Source organism: Rousettus aegyptiacus, unplaced genomic scaffold (genome assembly GCF_014176215.1).
Source record: "Rousettus aegyptiacus isolate mRouAeg1 unplaced genomic scaffold, mRouAeg1.p scaffold_m13_p_1, whole genome shotgun sequence".
NCBI lineage: Eukaryota > Metazoa > Chordata > Mammalia > Chiroptera > Pteropodidae > Rousettus > Rousettus aegyptiacus.
The window spans coordinates 154,633,249-154,650,363 of record NW_023416284.1 but is presented as its reverse complement, the minus strand read 5'-3'; the positions used below and the strand labels follow the sequence as shown (position 1 = coordinate 154,650,363).

At 34.0% G+C, this 17,115-nt stretch overlaps 1 protein-coding gene across 2 annotated transcripts in view; it reads left to right on the top strand.

Annotated features, from left to right (window-relative positions):
• Positions 1-17,115, top strand: part of TRDN (triadin) — a 227,335-nt gene that overhangs the window by 64,618 nt on the left and 145,602 nt on the right. The window lies entirely within an intron of this gene.

Sequence of the window (17,115 nt, the reverse complement as noted above, 5' to 3'; positions counted from 1 at the left end):
TAGATGTGAGAATCCATCCACACACAGATCAATGTAAGTTGGATTTGTGGGAATGAAGGGTGATTTCCGTAGCTTTGGAAATGGCACAAGAAGATGATGTCCTTGACCTTCCCTCTTACCATGGCCAGATTTATTGATTTAAAGTTTTTCTCCTTTTTCTTCTTATTTTATCTTCAATATTATTATTTTTTTTATTTCTAGGTAACAGTTATAGGAAAATGTGGCTGAGACAGGGTGGAGAATAATAACTTTGGACAGATGGTATATCCAGTCAGTATGTATCACATGCCATCCTGGAAGGATTTGAGTTATGTGAATGTGCTAGGAGGGATTCTTTGCGAGAATAGCTAAAGTCTCAGTGACTGAATGTAATGGTGACAAATCTTAAAGATGGGAGAAGTAAGACTAGGAAAAAGGGATATAGATATGGGGCAAGAGCCTCAGAGGGACAGTAGTTTTTACAGGAAGGAGTAGGAATTATGACTGGAAGCATCGATAGGGAGCAAGGGATACTATTTTGAGGTGCATTTAGTGTGCTTGAGAAAATAAGACGGAGTTGATATAATTGGAATGTTGTAATTATTGCTGCACATGTTTAGCAGCAGAAACTTGGGAATATCTCCGCTGGATAACTTGCTGGCTTCTGTTGCTATCTTTCCAGAACTACTGTAGATGCAAACAGTAGGATCCAAATTTGGAGCTTCAGCCTTGCCTGAGCTTATAATGATCACCTCACTATCTGGGGTAAAAATCCACTTAGTATATGCTACTTTGAAAAATATGAATTTGTAAATTGTCCAACAAAGGAGGGCTAAACCAGTGAAACCCAATTGTGACATAGCCATCCATAAATGAAAGTATTTATAAAGCTATTGAGAGGAGAAAAGACAAGTTTCCAGACTCACAAAGCCATGAGGAGAACCCAAGAACGCAATACATACTTCAGCCATAAAGTCAGGTTGAGAGATTCTAGATTAGTTTATTGACTTCTTGAGGTCAGAAACGGTCTTTTTATATCTGATTTCCAATGGGTAGTGCCTAGAATATACCCAATGTTTAAGCTAATTAGTTACTAGTCATTACCTGGAAATAACAGCTTGTGCATATGTCTATTCCAATTAGAAATAGAAGAGGGAAAAAGAAATAATGATTTATTTTTTACTTACGCTTATAAACTTAATTCTTTAAGAATTAAGATATGTTCCATAAATCAAAATCTGGCCTTTAATAAAGAATCTGTTCTCTCCTTTTGATTTGAATTTCCCAGTGGGATTATTTTAAAATTAAGTTTCATGAAATGATTAACACAAATTGCAAATCCACACAAAGCTGTTTAATTATTGTTTCTTAAATTATTGCCTTGATTCATCAAATCAAAAGAAAAACTATTAAATAGTTTAGAATTCTTTAAAACTTGTCAGCAATGCTCATTAGTTAAAATACTTTAAGGGCTATGTATTATTTTAATTTATAAGTTTTCTTTTGTAGAGTCAGGTAGGCAATGAGAGTTTTAAAGTAATATGTAATATTTTACAAAATATTTCTAATCATACAATACATTTAAAAGCATATTTTAATATTATTATTAGGGAAGAGATACTAGCAGCTTCTTCCTATTTTATGATGAATTATTTTCTACATTCTCATATTGAAAAATTGTGGTTTAAGAAGTATTTTCTTATAATCTAGAATAATAGTTGTTAAAAATATTTGATTTGATTTTCAAATCTTTGTTTCCAGCAAAATTGAAGGTAGTGTTACTCAATTACTGAGTTGAGAAATTATTCAGAATAAATTTCTTGTTGATTCCCTATGTCATTTTAACATTACTTGGAAGGAGATAAAAAAAAATTGAATAACATTATCATAATAAAATTGTCATCTGTGTATATGTGTGTGTGCACTTGCTTTTTTGTAGATATGGATACATGTACATGCATATGTATGCATGCATATATGTTCATAAGACTTCTTAACATTTGTATCTTTAACAGTGCACAACATATAGAATTGTATATGTTGCTGAATCTTACCTAATTCCATCTGTAAATCATATCTAGTAACTGATATAAGAAATTTTTAAAGCTTTATGCATCTTGTAAAGAGATTCCTTTCTAATAAAATTTTACTTTTTAGATTTAATAATTTGTATGAAAATTTCTGAGAATAACTGTTATTCTTATAATCACAAGATATAAAAAAATTATATTTCAACATGTACACATTCTTTTTTAAAGAAGCATGATGGTATAATCAAGAAAAAATTCCAGGATAAAAATATATTGCTCTTGAATAAAATTTTGTGAGGGAGCCGCAATAAAAATATAAATTCAGCGAGATAGGGGAATGATGTAAAATTTCCAAATGTTAACAAAGAGCTTGTTGGTATGTACTTTAAATCGATAATGAAGTCTCATAATTCAGTACTTAGAGTAAATCCAATTTTTTAAAGAAATGTAGCAATTTTATTTTTAAATGTCAAAATTTACAATAATCTGTAAGTTATTTGCTATATTTTAACTTGTGATGAAAAATTGTAGCTGTTATCTTCAACATATGGAAGGACATGCGGTATTCCAAAATTCTCTAAGGAAATGTCAAAGTAAAAAAATTAAAGTCATTATAATAGAAAGTGCACATTTTGTATTCTGTATGATCCTAGGATTCTGAGTCAGAATAAAGGATGGAGGTTTAAGAGTCCAGTATGGTCAATAATGTGTATCCTTAGGTAATCACTATTTAGAAACGCTGACATGTTTTATCCCTTCAACAAATGTAGTTCTCAATAAATCTTTTTGAAGTGTTTTCCACATGCCAAACAATGCATTAAGTCTTTACTTACGAAATTTGTGAAGGCTGATAATAAAAGTTTGTTACATCAGGAATTAAATAAACAAAGCTTTTATATGATATTGCTCATAAAGGTAATTATTTCTTACTAATATTAGGATCAATGTAACATGATATTCTATAGCCAAAATAATTGCAATAGAGTAAAAAAAAAAATCACCTTATTTAGTATAATGTACTGAGAAGACCATATTTAAGAGCTTGATAAATAAATGAGCAATTGAGATAGCAAATGAGATAAAACAATTTGGACATTGCATATTTGATAATGGAAATAAATCTTTATAGGAAGTGATCATATACGAACTGATACAAACTGAATGGAAAGATGATGAAATATGAATAATAGTAATCATATTGCAAATAAACTATTTTTATGCAAAATTATTTTTAATTATCTTATTTATAAATACTCCAGGATAAATCCAAGCTCACCAACACACACACACACACACACACACACACACACAGAATCTAGTATTCTTTTTTATAATAATTAAAAATTTTTTTCAATTAGAGTTGCCATACAATATTATATTAATTTAAGAAGTACAATACAGTGATTAGACATTTATATAACTTACAAAGTGAACACCTTGAAAAATCCGGTACCTATTTGACACCATACATAGTTATTACAATATTATTGGCTATATTCCTTTGCATCCCATAGCTGTTTTGTAACTACCAATCTATACTTAATCCCTTCCCCTTTTTCACTCAGCCCCCCAATCCCCCTCCCTTTTGGCTACCATTAAATAGTTTTCTGTATCCATCAGTTTATTTCTGTTTTGTTTATTTTTTTAATTTGTTTTTTAGTTTCCACACATAAGTGAAAAAATATGGCTTTTGTCTTTTTCAGTCTGACTAACTCCACTCAGCATAATACTTGCTAGTTCTATCCATGTTGTTACAGATGGCAAGATTTTTCTTTTTTTTTTTATGGCTGAGTAATATTCCATTGTGTACATGTACCACCTCTTTATCCATTCATCCATTGATGAACACTCAGGTTGCCTCTATATTTTGGCTATTGTAAATAATGCTGCAATGAACATATGGATTCATATGTCCCTTCAAAGTAGTGTCTTTGGATAAATAACCAGAAGTAGGATTGCTGGGTCTTTCCTGTCTCTTGTTATAGTCTTTGTGTTAAAATATTTTGTATGGTATAAGTATTGCTACCCAAGCATTTTTTTTTTTTTGGTGTATTTTAATTTTCATGAAATATCTTTTTCCATCCCTTTATTTTCAGCCTGTGTGTGTCTTTCACTCTGAAGTGAGTCTCCTATAGACAGTATATGTAAGGGACTTATTTTCTTATTCATTCAGCTACCCTGTCTTTTGTTTGGAGCATTTAATCCATTTACGTTTAAAGTAATTGTTGATAGATTTGTAGTTATTGCCATTTTATTATTTATAATTTGATTTTTACCTCCTCCTACTCCTCCTCCTTTTTCTCCTCCTCCTCTTCTCTCTTCTTCTTCTCTTTCTTCTCCATCTTCTTCTTTCTTTGAGTTCCTCTAAGATTTCTTGTAACTGGTTTGGTGTTGATGAATTCTTTTAGCTTTTTCTCCTCTGGGAAGCTCTTTATCTGTCCTTCAATTCTAAATGATAGTTTACTGGGTAGGGTAATCTTGGTTGTAGGTCCTTGCTTTTTATCACTTTAATATTTCATGCCAATCCCTTTTGTCCTGCAAAGTTTCTGTTGAGAAATCAGCTGAAAGTCTCACAGGAGCTCCCTTGTAGTTCACTAACTGTCTTTCTCTTGTCACTTTTAAAATTCTCCCTTTAAAAATAAATGAACAAACACAACAAAAACAGACTCATAGATACAGAGAATAAACTGGTGATTGCCAGATGCGAGGGGGATTGGGAGACTGGTTAAAAAAGGTAAAGGAATTAAAAAGTACAAATAGGTAGTCACAAAATAGTCATGGGGAGTGAAGTACAGCATAGGGAATATAGTCAATAATATTGTAATAACTAGATATAGTGCCAGGTGGGTACTAGACTAATCGGGAGTATCAGTTCAAAAATTATATAAATGTTTAACCACTATATTGTACACCTGAAACTAATATAAAGTAATATTGAATGTCAACTCTAATTGATAAATAAAAATTAGACCTAAAGATTCTCTTTTTGTTTTTAACCTTTGGAATTTTAATTATGATGTGGCTTGGTGTGAGCCTGTTTGCGTTCATCTTGTTTGGGACACTCTGAGGTTCCTGGGCTTGTACGTCATTTCTTTCACAGATTAGGGAAGTTTTTTGTTGTTTTTTGTTTTTCAAATAGGTTTTCGATTCCTTGCTTTCTTCTCCTTTTAGTACCCCTATGACATAAAGGTTGTCCAGAGGCCCCTTAAACTCCTCATTTTTTTGAATTCTTTTTTCTTGTTCTGTTTTGATTGGATGTTTTCTGCTACCTTATCTTCTAAATGGTTGATTGAGTCCTCTGCTTTATTGAATCTACTATTAATTCCCTATAATCTATTCTTCATTTTAGTTATTATATTTTTCATTTCTGATTGGATTTTTAAAAAGTATTTTCTATCTCCATTTTTATGTTTTCTATCTTTTTGTCAAAATACTCACTGAATTTATCTACTCTAAGTTCATTGAGGGTCCTTACAAGCAGTACTTTGAACTCTACTTCTGGTATATTGCTTGTCTGCATTTTGTTCAGTTCTTTTTCTGGAGCTTTGTTCTATTATTTTATTTGAGATATTTTTTTGTCTCCCCATTTGGATGCCTCCCTGTATTTGTTTCTACGTATTAAGTAAGGCTGCTATTTCTTTGGTCTTAACAGCATGCCTATATGTAGTAGGTGTTTTGTGGGGGCCAGTGGCACAGCCTCCCTGGTCACCTGAGCCCAGTGCTCCAGCTGTGTCTGTTGTGGGGGTTGTGTGTACCTTCTTATTGTGGTTGAGCCTTGATTGCTATTTGCATGTCAATGGGGCTAATTGGTTGCAAAGACTAAAAGGCATCTATGGCGGAGGAGCTATTGAGCAGGGGCTAAACCTATGGAGCAGGATTCACTTTAGCATGGCTCTGGTACTTGCTCAGTCTGTCCTCTGGGTGTGTCAACCCTGGATACATCCTCATATGGTACTCTGGCTGGTGCAAAGCCAGCCACTGGGCATGCTGGCCTCAGGATCCCTGAAGCCTCCTGGGAGGGGCCCCACTGCAGGCCAAGTTCTGCTGTAGCCTATGCCCTGCCTGGGGCTACCTGCCATGAGCCACCAAGAAATCCACGAATGGCCACCACCTACTCTGAGCTTGGAGGTGCCAAGGGAGGCCAAGCTGAGAAGAGAGGCCTATTGCTGCTAGTGCCAGGTTTGGGGCTGCTCAATGAGCGGTATGGTGCATGCACAGGCCAGATGTTGTTTGTTTGGTTTTTGTGAACCTTTGAGATATTTTAGGAGAGTCTGCAGCATGAATGAAGAGAAGATATTTGTATGAAAATCCTCTGGAAGGGGCTTGGGTGGGCCTGCAAGTTGGTTGGGGCAGGATCTCAGAGAATCACTGCAGCAGGGCTAACGACTGATGGAGACTCAGATATAGCACACACCTCTGTCTCATACTGGGTTGCAGGAGGACTCAACAAAGAAACAGTGGTCTTCACTAGGACTTCTTTCTGGTAGAAAGCTGACCCTTCAGCTCTCTTCCTGAAGCCAGACATATATTCCTGTCACTTTTCAAGCAAGTGTCCTCAAAGTAAGTCTACATATGGGCCTTTTAAGAGGAGTGCCTAAAATTCCTGTAGCTCTCCAGCTCACTCAACCATCTCTGCTGCTTTTTACAGCCAGAAGTTGTGAGGATGTCCCCTTTCTAGCACTGGAGCCCTGGGCTGTGAAGCCTGGTGTGGGGCTGGAATACCTCGAACCTCCAATGGAGACCTCCATAGCTGAGATACCATCCTGATTTTTAACCACCATACGTGGGTGTGGGACCAGCCCATTTAGCTCTCTGCCCCTCCTACCAGTTCTAAGGTGGCCTCTTCTTTATGTCCCCAGTTGTAAGACTTATGTTCACCTAGACTTTGGGTGACTCCCAATGATGACTTTTCTCTAGTTTAATTGTAATTTTGATGTGGTCATGAGCAGAGATGAGGTACAGCATTTACCTCCTCTGCCGTCTTGATGGGACTATCGAGAATTCAGCATTCTTAAAGCAAATTTAAAAATATGTGTATTCAGTGCAAGCATCAAGGCTGATATTCTGTGAGATTGTCCCTGATTCATGTCAACAGTAGAGAAAGAGTCTCTTCTCTACTTAAAGCACAACAAATTACATCTTCTTTATAGTTGTATTTTTAAATTGCCTTAAAGCTTCTCAGGTCAAAAAGGACCCAGTAAATTTAAAATCAGTTTTTCATTGTGTATTTTTCTTACTTTATTGAAATCCACAATAGCTCTTTGCAGTCAAGGTGAATAAGAAAGAGCCAGGAAATTTGAGCATCATAAATATTCAAGACTTTAGGATTAGGCCATTCGGAAGATTGTGTCGCATCATCGGAAGTAAGATAGATGGACGAGTTTCTGTGCCAGAGATTTTATTGCATTCATCTTTACTGGCAGTTTCAGTGGCTTATACCAGGCTGAACATGAAGACTCTGAAAAATACAGTGAGTGAGAAAAGCAGGGAGAATGAAAAGGTGACTCAACTTGTTAAAATTCATAGCCTCAGAATATTGGTTATTGGGTAGGTTCTAGTAACATTGTTAAGTAGACACATTTATTTTTGGACCTCTCCTCTAAATAAGTCTAGATTAGAACTCAGGTTTCATAACTGCACTGCTGTATATTGCCCTCAGGCTGAATAAGGAACTCAGTGCTTTATCTTCTACTTGTCTTTCTCATTGTTGATCAGATCAACAGTGACAGGGTTACAAAGCCAAGAGAGAATAGACAGTGTTCTTGGAGGCGAGGTCAGAATGAAAATGGCTGAGGAGGCACAGGTCGAGGGAGACTTGGTGAATGATGCAGAGATTTACTTCTTAAGTACTTGCATAGTTGCAGCTATAGTGAATTCTGCATCCACTGAATCAGGCAATTTTAGTGGCTTGTGCTGCTCGAAAAAGCTTGTCTCCAGCAAGGAAAGAACTAGAACAAGAATGGTGCGAATAATGGTAGAATCAGAGCCTGAAGGAACAGGCCAAAGAAAGCAAAAGATCAGATTTTGGTGCCAACATCAAGGGGCATAAAGATGGTCTCTGAGGCAACTCACTAAGGTCCAACCGTTTTAAGTAGTTGTTGTTAAGAGAAAGAATAATCTCAATATTGCTACTTTTTTTTTTTTTACCTGTAAGATTGGATAAGTAAGATGTGTATGATTGAAAAGCTGTTAGGTCTAATGTATTTCAGACTATTATCTCTCCAGTTAACGTGTTGCCTATTCCAGATTATACATTTCATTTAGAAAAGCTTGCAAAAAAATTTTTTAAAAAATACAAAAAAAAAAATAGAAATCTTATTAATGAATCTCAATTCTATGTATCAGATACAAATGATGTCTTAATTAGAATTATTTTGTTCACAAAAGAACAAAGTCCATTTCAAATTGGCTTAATGGAAAGGATATCTTATTGGTTTCAGTGACTGAAAGATATAAGAGTAGCACTGGCCTCAGGGATGTCTAGATACAGATTTTATTGTTGTCAGTAAATCCTCTCTTTGTTCCTGACCCTGCTTTCCTTCATCTCCTTCATTTACTTAATTCTCAACCAAGTTTTCCTCTCCTAGTTGTAATTATGATCACCAGACTCTTGAGGCCAAAATTACTGTACTTTAGCAACTTGGGAGAAAAGCCTATACTATACTCTTTCCCAAGTAGTTTAACAAAACCAATGCAGTTGACTTTCCTCGATTTGTATTGAGTAACATACCCATCTAAGAACCAATCAGTTGGTCAGGGACCTGCAACACACACTTTATTAACACCTACAAATAGACTCACCCGTGGAACCAAAAAGCAAAGTTAGCATCATCCAAACTTTTTATATTGAGACTGGAAAAGAGTGGGTTCTGGAACTAAAAGAGAGATTCTGTTACAATAATAGATTCTAGCAGAAAAGCTATAGATGTCTTTAATTTGGAATTCCAGATCATCTCCCATCTAGTTATACTAAATCAGAATCTCTAGGGGTTGAGCCTTAAGCAGCTGTACTTTTAAATCTCCACAATATGTATCTAACTCACAACCAGGGTGAGAACCATTGTAACACAAGTGAACAATTCTAAAAATACATGATATTATGCATTGTGACACAGTAAGGAAGAAAGTTGGAGATAAGTGGATAACTGCATGTTTTATTTACGTATAGTGACTCCTCTTCTATATAATTTTACTGCTAAGAAAATACCAAATTGTGAATGATACAACGTAATCTAAATTAACATCACTGCTACATTGACCTAGATCAGCAATCCTCAACCTTTTTGGCACCAGGGACCTGCGTTCCTATGGGAATCTAATGCCTGATAATCTGAGGTGGAGCTGAGGTGGTGATGTTAACACTGGGGAGTGTCTGCAAATATAGATGAAGCTTCATTTGGTCTCCCACTGCTGTGAGGCCTGATTACTAACAGGCCACAGACTGGTACAGGGGATACCCCTGACCTAGACATTTGGAATAACTATTGATAATGCACGCTCATTGTTTGAACAGAACATTTTAAACATGACTGAGATAGACTCGAATACACATGATGTGTAGATATGTATGTTCTGCTGTTAACCTGCTATGGTTAAATCCCTAAACTTCAGTGGCTCTCAGTTTTCCCATTTATAAAACAAAGATGCTAGATGTCCACGTTCTTTCCAGCTATAATATTTTATAATTTATGGTTGAATTATGATGTTTTTTATTAATAACTTTACCAAGAGTTTCATATGGAGTAGAACTTGCAACTCGAAGTGTGCTCCATCGAACAGCAACATTAGCATCATCCGGGAATGACTTAGAAATGCAGAACTAAGCTCCATCCAGACCAAAAGAATCAGAATCTACACATTAAAAAGATCCCCAGGTGACTCATATGCACACTAAAATTTGAGAGACATTGGTCTAGACAGTAGTTCCTACTTCTGACTATGGTTCTAAAACCACTTGAGAGTTTATTTAAATTGGAGATGTCTAATATTTTCCTTACTGTGAGAGACTATAGCAGTTGATTAAGTTTGTTCAGCATCTCAGGAACAGATTTTAAAATTTCCCCAGGTGATTCTGATATATAGCCACATTGATTTTGTCTAGGATATCATCAAATATGAAACACAATACTAGCACAGCCAAAACCTCATCCAAATCTGTAAACTCCACCAGTGATCATCCTATAAAAGGTATTATTTGTAATCACTTCTACTTCTGTCTGATTTGTGAACAAGTAGGAAATAGTATCTCATTTTATAGATAGGAAAAATTAAATTCAAAGGGAAAAATGGATTAACCCGAGATCCCTGAGTTAATGGCAAAAATGATATTGGATAGGTATCATCTTATATTTATTTTGAAATTTCTTCTAAGGATCACTAGTATGCATTGCTTAGACTATATTTTTTTTTTTTGAAAAAAGTTCAGCTTGTTTTGCAAAATTTTATCAAGTAATCAAACCTAACAAAATAAAGGTCCAAAACATTTGTTTATGGATTTAACATTCCTGAAGGAAACTTTTCTTAATAGTTACCTATCACTATATCTAGAGTATATATGCCCACTGAATCACAAACACTAGGTGCTTCAGAGGAGAGAAAATATTTATTTTTATAGTCTTCATTAATAGTTTGTCAGTGGTGTAATTTCTTCAAAAATTTCGATTACCAATATAACAGAAAAAATTATCAGAAAATCATAGAAGATACAAATACCTACACATCATTTGGCATGTATATTTAAAATAGTTAGAATTCAATAAAATATTTTCCTTAGCATTTCTTAGCCGCTAAAAAGACAAATAGATTTTCTTGGTTATTTATCATAATTAAACTTTTATGTTCTAATCACAGTTGGCAAAATCTTACAAATAGGGACTCTATGTTCAAATGAATAAATAATTTGAATTTTTAATATTAGAATGAGAAAAGTTATAAGAATGCATTTATATTGTTTAGTGCTTGTGAGATATATAGAGAAAACATAATGATAAAAGCCATTCTTGAAATCCACAAGCCTCATAATAATTTAATAAACTGGGTTGTCATCTAAAAGAATCAGGATAGTTGCCTTGGTGACAGAGATTATCCTTTTAACTTCTTGCGTCTGTCATTTTAAAATCTTGATTTGATATTTTTTTATTTATTAATATGTGTCATATTGATAAAAAAAATTGTGTGCTTTAAACTGGCTTTGTAATTCTTAAACAAAATTATAAACTATCTTCTTAACAATAAGCTTTGTTATGATTGTAAGTAGATAAAAGTATCATAAGAAAAATGCATATAATATAAAAAATAACTCAGAAAGACTTCTCAGCAAAATAAACTCTTTCTTAGGAATCGTTTAGCACAATCTATTTTCCCTAATTTTGGTCCTACTGATTGCTGTTGCTAGCAATCTTTCCATTTTTAGCCCTCATGGCTTCTCTTCCCAAGTTACATGTGGAAGCTGAGCTCAGAGTCTTGGGAAAATCTGTTGGTCCATGATTATCATTGGCCCTGTGGGAGATATAAAGTTTATATGAATACATTTTGATAGAATTGAACAGCCTAAAGATGAAGACTGAGTACCAACTAATGAAACACATCTTCACTTTTAATCTGGAGAAGTTTAAAATTTTTTTTTATTGAGTAATTGTATGCTCCTGTGAAATATGTAGCACACACTGTGAGGACCATAAAATTCCTCATATAACTAAAAGTTCCAATTCGGACCACCAAGAAGATTACTAAAATCTATACTCGTCTTCTCAGATGTCTAGCATGAATATACATATATCAAATGCCAACAACTTATAATTTCTACATATAAAGTACCATAAATACATAAGCAAGCATTATTACACAAAAAAGAATGCAGATTAGCATTGAAATACCATAATCACCAACAAAGAATGCTAGAAAATTGTAAAAGTAACTAGCATGGAGAACAGAGGAAAGAAATTTTGGACCCCTTTCTTGAAGCTAGGTTAAGGAACATACTTCATATTTAAATATTGCTCCCAATTTTTCTTTTAAAAAGGACACGACATTTCATTGTCAACATTTTCTTTCAAATATGATATGTTTAATTCATATGTGATTTATTTTTTATGTAAATGTCTATGAATAATTTTTGAATAAGGCAAGCTATTAAAAATTTAGTCAATGTTTTAATTAGATTATTTAGCCTTTTAGTGCTCCAGAAAAACAATATGAAAAAAAATATATTTTTGTTTAAGTGTTGGAGTTTACAAAAATAAATTTTACATAATTTTATTTTCACAAATAAGAAAATTATGCAAGTGTTTCCATCATTTCTAATGAAAAGTAAAAATGTTTAGAAATACAACATTTTTTCTCAAAATTTTCACCTATACTCACTATAGGATTTAACTTGTTTGAGTTATGTTGTAAAGCACAGATGAGCTATGATCTACTACAATCTTCTGTATCATAGAAGAGTTTATAATTCATAATCCTGCCTAAATATTTATTTAGTATATCTTGCTCAAATGGTGAGTATATGGAAATTATTGTATTGGGCATTAAAAATTTAATGTGGAATGAAGTAGACATAATTCTTGCCCTCATCAAACTTAGAATTTAGTGAGACAAGTAATCATAATAATGAAAACAGATAATATTTACATGTTGCTCTATATTCTTTACATTTTAACTTATTTTAATTCTTATGCAAATCAGTGTAGTAGATTCTATTATTAACCTCATCTTCTAGGTGAGGAAATTAAGTTCACGCAGTTAGTAAGTAAGTATAGGCATCAGATTCAAATTGAGCAGATTAACTTCATTGTTAATTATCTTAAACATCAAACTGTATTTTAATACATGAAGCAATGACAATATTTTGTATGGTTTTTTAATAGCTTATCTATATCTAGATTTTCCTAACTATATATTTTAACTATATTATAATACTATATATACCACTTATGACATCTTTCATATAATAATTATTAAAATAATAATAATTGCCATCCAGAAATAATGAATAATCTAAATATTACTTTTATTTATTCCCAGCCACATAACAAATTATTATATTTGGCTCTTTTTTTTCCCCCAGCACTTCACAAATTGGTGCTGAGATTTAACACCTCTTCTGAGACATTGAACACTAACCTAATTGCGAGTTGAGCATTGGACTTTAGAAAAACAGCCTAATAGGAGGATATTTACTTGTTACTTCCATTGAATTATAAAACATGAAAATCAGAGTTTAAATTCTTTGAATTCTTTAAATAAAATAAAATTTTAAATGCACTTAAAGCCTAGTATGATATTGTTTTTTAGTGACTTCATATATTTTTGGTTTTAGAGTGGGAGATGAATAACCATATGTATCTAAAAGGTGATTTCTACTCTTTTCTCCACTTCTCATATTCACTAATATTTCCCCATAGTTAGTGAGAAAAGGGGTAGGGGGAAATCAGGAGTAGTAAAAAAAGTCAGAATGTACTTCCCACATTCTGTAAAAGCTACTTGCCCTTCCGGTAATTTTGTTTGTTTGTTTGTTTCATTTAACGTTACTGACACAGTAAACATTACTGGAGAACTGATTCATTCTGACTAAGCGAAGTTCCTAAGATTTAGTAGAATAAAGGGATCTCCTTCATTGCCTTCTGACATGTTGAGATAATTGTCATTCTTTTTCCATATTAATTTTCCCTTTTGTCAAAACTCAAATTGAAACTTGTACCTTTAAGGACCATGGGCAGCCTCATACCTGGATTAAGATACTTTGACCTCTGTGCCTTATAAACCACAAAACAATCTTTAAGGTTTGCTGTTACCCAAATGGTCCATGATTCTACCCAGTGTCTGGTGCTGAGACCACAAATTCAGAAACATTCAACTCTAACCTAACTGCAGACCACATATATATTTGGAGGTGAATAGTGACTGCTTTGACTCTTTATATCCAGGGTTGGCTCATGTTTAAGTATCAAATGCAATTTTATGTTGTCGTACAATATTGTCATGTTACACAAAGTAGAAGTATACACCTATGAAAATTATTAAATAACTAAAAGCTAGTATTAACATAAGAAATTATATTTTTCTTTGAAGTTTGCTGAAAACCATGAGCAATAATTTTCTATTTCACTGACTTGAATTTTTTTATTTTGTGTTCTTATACAAATGGTTCTTTGCTGGCAAGAGAAATTGAGAGGAACAAATCAAGCATCATCTGTTTATGAGAAAAATGTCCTGAATTCTAAATTGGTAGTATGTTCTTACTCAGTCAGACAGGCACCTCAATAGTCATCATTTCCTGGCTGAAGTGTATGGAGACAGAACTGGCACAGAACGGTGTGGAGGCTTTACTGGATTCTCCAGACATCCGATAGCCACAAACAGTGACACCAGCGATACAATCCAATTTCCAAGGAAAATGCATATGGCATTAAAACATGCAGAGAGATGTTTGACTTATCCTTAAGTATGAGTCATCAGAAATAAATTTCTTTCGTCTTCTATGAGAGATGTAGATGTGTGTGTCTTTACAAGGTTAATCGTTCTTGTCTACACTTGTCTCTGTAGAAATCATAATGGTCTCCAAGTGATTATCAGTTAAAAAATCAGTCATTGATGTTCCTGAACAAAAAAAAAAGTTCATGTAAGTCATATTTTTGTTCACTGTGAGCTATAGAGATTTGTGTGTGTGTGTGTGTGTGTGTGTGTGTGTGTGTGTGTGTGTGTTTAATCCATAAACCCTTACATACATACAGAAAATCTGAGTGGATCTGCCCAGAGCAGTGGGGTGTCTTGGTTTGTATTAGGCTGAAGTACAGAATCCAGAAAATAAAAAACTAGGGTTTTATCTTTGGGATTGATCTGAGTGACAGAACTAGGTTGTGTGTATTCTATTTACCACAGGGTAAAAAACAAATGTTCTGAAATATATTGCCATTTTGTCAGTTTATTTCTTCAATATGCCAGAACTTACTTTCCACTTTAGGGTGACTTTCCTTCTGCGTATTTGGGAAATGGTGTATAGACTGTTTTCTTCCTCCTTTTTGTGTATGGTGTTCATATTTCCCATATTTTTGAGATTTGTCTTCTTTTGTTTTGTTTTTTCCCTCCAGGATGAACTTCTGCTCATTTTAGTTCTGGTTACAATCTAGAGCCCAATCTCTATTGACAGGATGCTGCTATATGCGCAAGAGGTAGAACTAAGGAGAGTCAAGGGAGCTCTTGCTACTGCTTCTTTCCTGTGTTCCCTGATGCACGGCTTTCACCTGCCTTGCAGGAAACCCCTCCATGGACTAATATGGACTGTCTAGTCTCCTAGACCACCACTCTGTCCAAAGAGCATATTTCCCTAAAATAAGGCTAGGAAGCTCTGATAGGATTATCAGAGCAGGTGGCCAACAGATGTCTGGAGAATACACACACACACACACACACACACACACACACACACACCCCTACCTCTAAAGGAAAAATATTATTCTGAATAACCATTTGAAGGTCTTCTCATCCCACAATAAATGCAGCATTTCATGTAACTTTTTAATTTAAAATATTGCATCTCATTTGTGTATTCAAATTCATTTCTACTTGGAGTAAGAAGTCAACACTTAAATGTGACTCCCTTAGCATATCTAAAGACCACTCACTCTAAATCTTTGACATTTTATTTGCTTTTTTATTCTGAGTTATCTGAGCAACCTATGTTCTCCATAGCCTTTGGTGGTTTGAACTGGAGGAAGGAAGCAGGATAGTACTGGCAGGGGAGAATTTCCAGTTTTGTTTTTCAATTCACATGTAAAAAAAAAACCCTGTGGATGAAAATCATTTGCCTACCCCTAAGACTAGACCAGCACTGTACAATAGCAATATAATGTGAGACAAATAAATAAGTTAAAATTTTTGAGTAGCCACATTACAAAAGGTAAAACAATGCTAAGACATTAATTTTAATAGCATGTCTTATTTAACGAAATCATGGTTTCCATCAGAGCTCACCAAGAGAAGTGGAACCAGCAGGAAAGTATGCAGACATGTTTAAATATTAAGATATTATTACAAGAAACTGACCTATGTGATTGTGGAAGAAAAGATCACAGGCAAACTTGAGCCTACAGTCAGAGACCAAAATTGTCCTTCACAGACAGAATTTCTTCCCTTTCCCCAGGAAACCTTAGGCCTGTTTTTAAGGCCTTCCAATAGAATCAAACAAGTTGACGCAGATGATACAGAATCCTCTTCTTATTGAAAGTCAATGGATTTGGGCCTTTAATTCGATCTGCAAAATACTTTCAGCAACTCTTAGATTAGTGTTTATTTGAATAATTTGGGATAGTTGTCTAGTCCAGTCAACACATAAATAAAACCATCACAATCAATATGTCCAAAATAATATAATTCCACATATAATTAATATAAAATAATCGAGAGATTTTAAAGTCTTTTTTATACTAAATGTACATAATCCAGTAAGTACTTACTCTTGTAGCACATCTCAATTTAGACTAACTACATATCATTTCCTTAATACACATATGTCTTATGACTACACATTAGACAATGATACAGTTAGTGACAAAGAGTGATTAAGCTGGTTATCTTGTATCTTTAGAGTAGTCCGAGAGATATAGTTCTGTGCATGTTTAAATAAGTTTATTGTTAGCTAATTACCTATAGTATATAAAATGCAACTTTGTTCTATATGATTGAATACAGAGTAGCACTATTCATGTTACATCATTATAGAAATACTATAAAACCCAAAAGCATAAGGTAAGCAATAGAAATGTAGTTCTGAGACATCTGAACAAATTCTCGGAAGGTCATTTTGCCCTACAAGGGCATTTGGCAATATCTAAAGACATTTTTCATAGTCACGACTGGGGATAGAGCTGTCAGCATCTAATAGGTAGAGACCAGCGATGCTGCTATATACCATGGTGTATACAGAATAGGCCCACTCCAGTTCTAAATAATGGTTCACACATCCTAAAAAGTCAATGATGCTAAGATGAGAAACTTCTTTGGAGTAGGATTTGGAGACTTACAGGGAAGAGATAAAAACGTGGTGAGAGAGGCAGATGGAAGTACCTTAGGGCCTTTGTAGATCTTTTTTTGCACCTTGGATAAATGT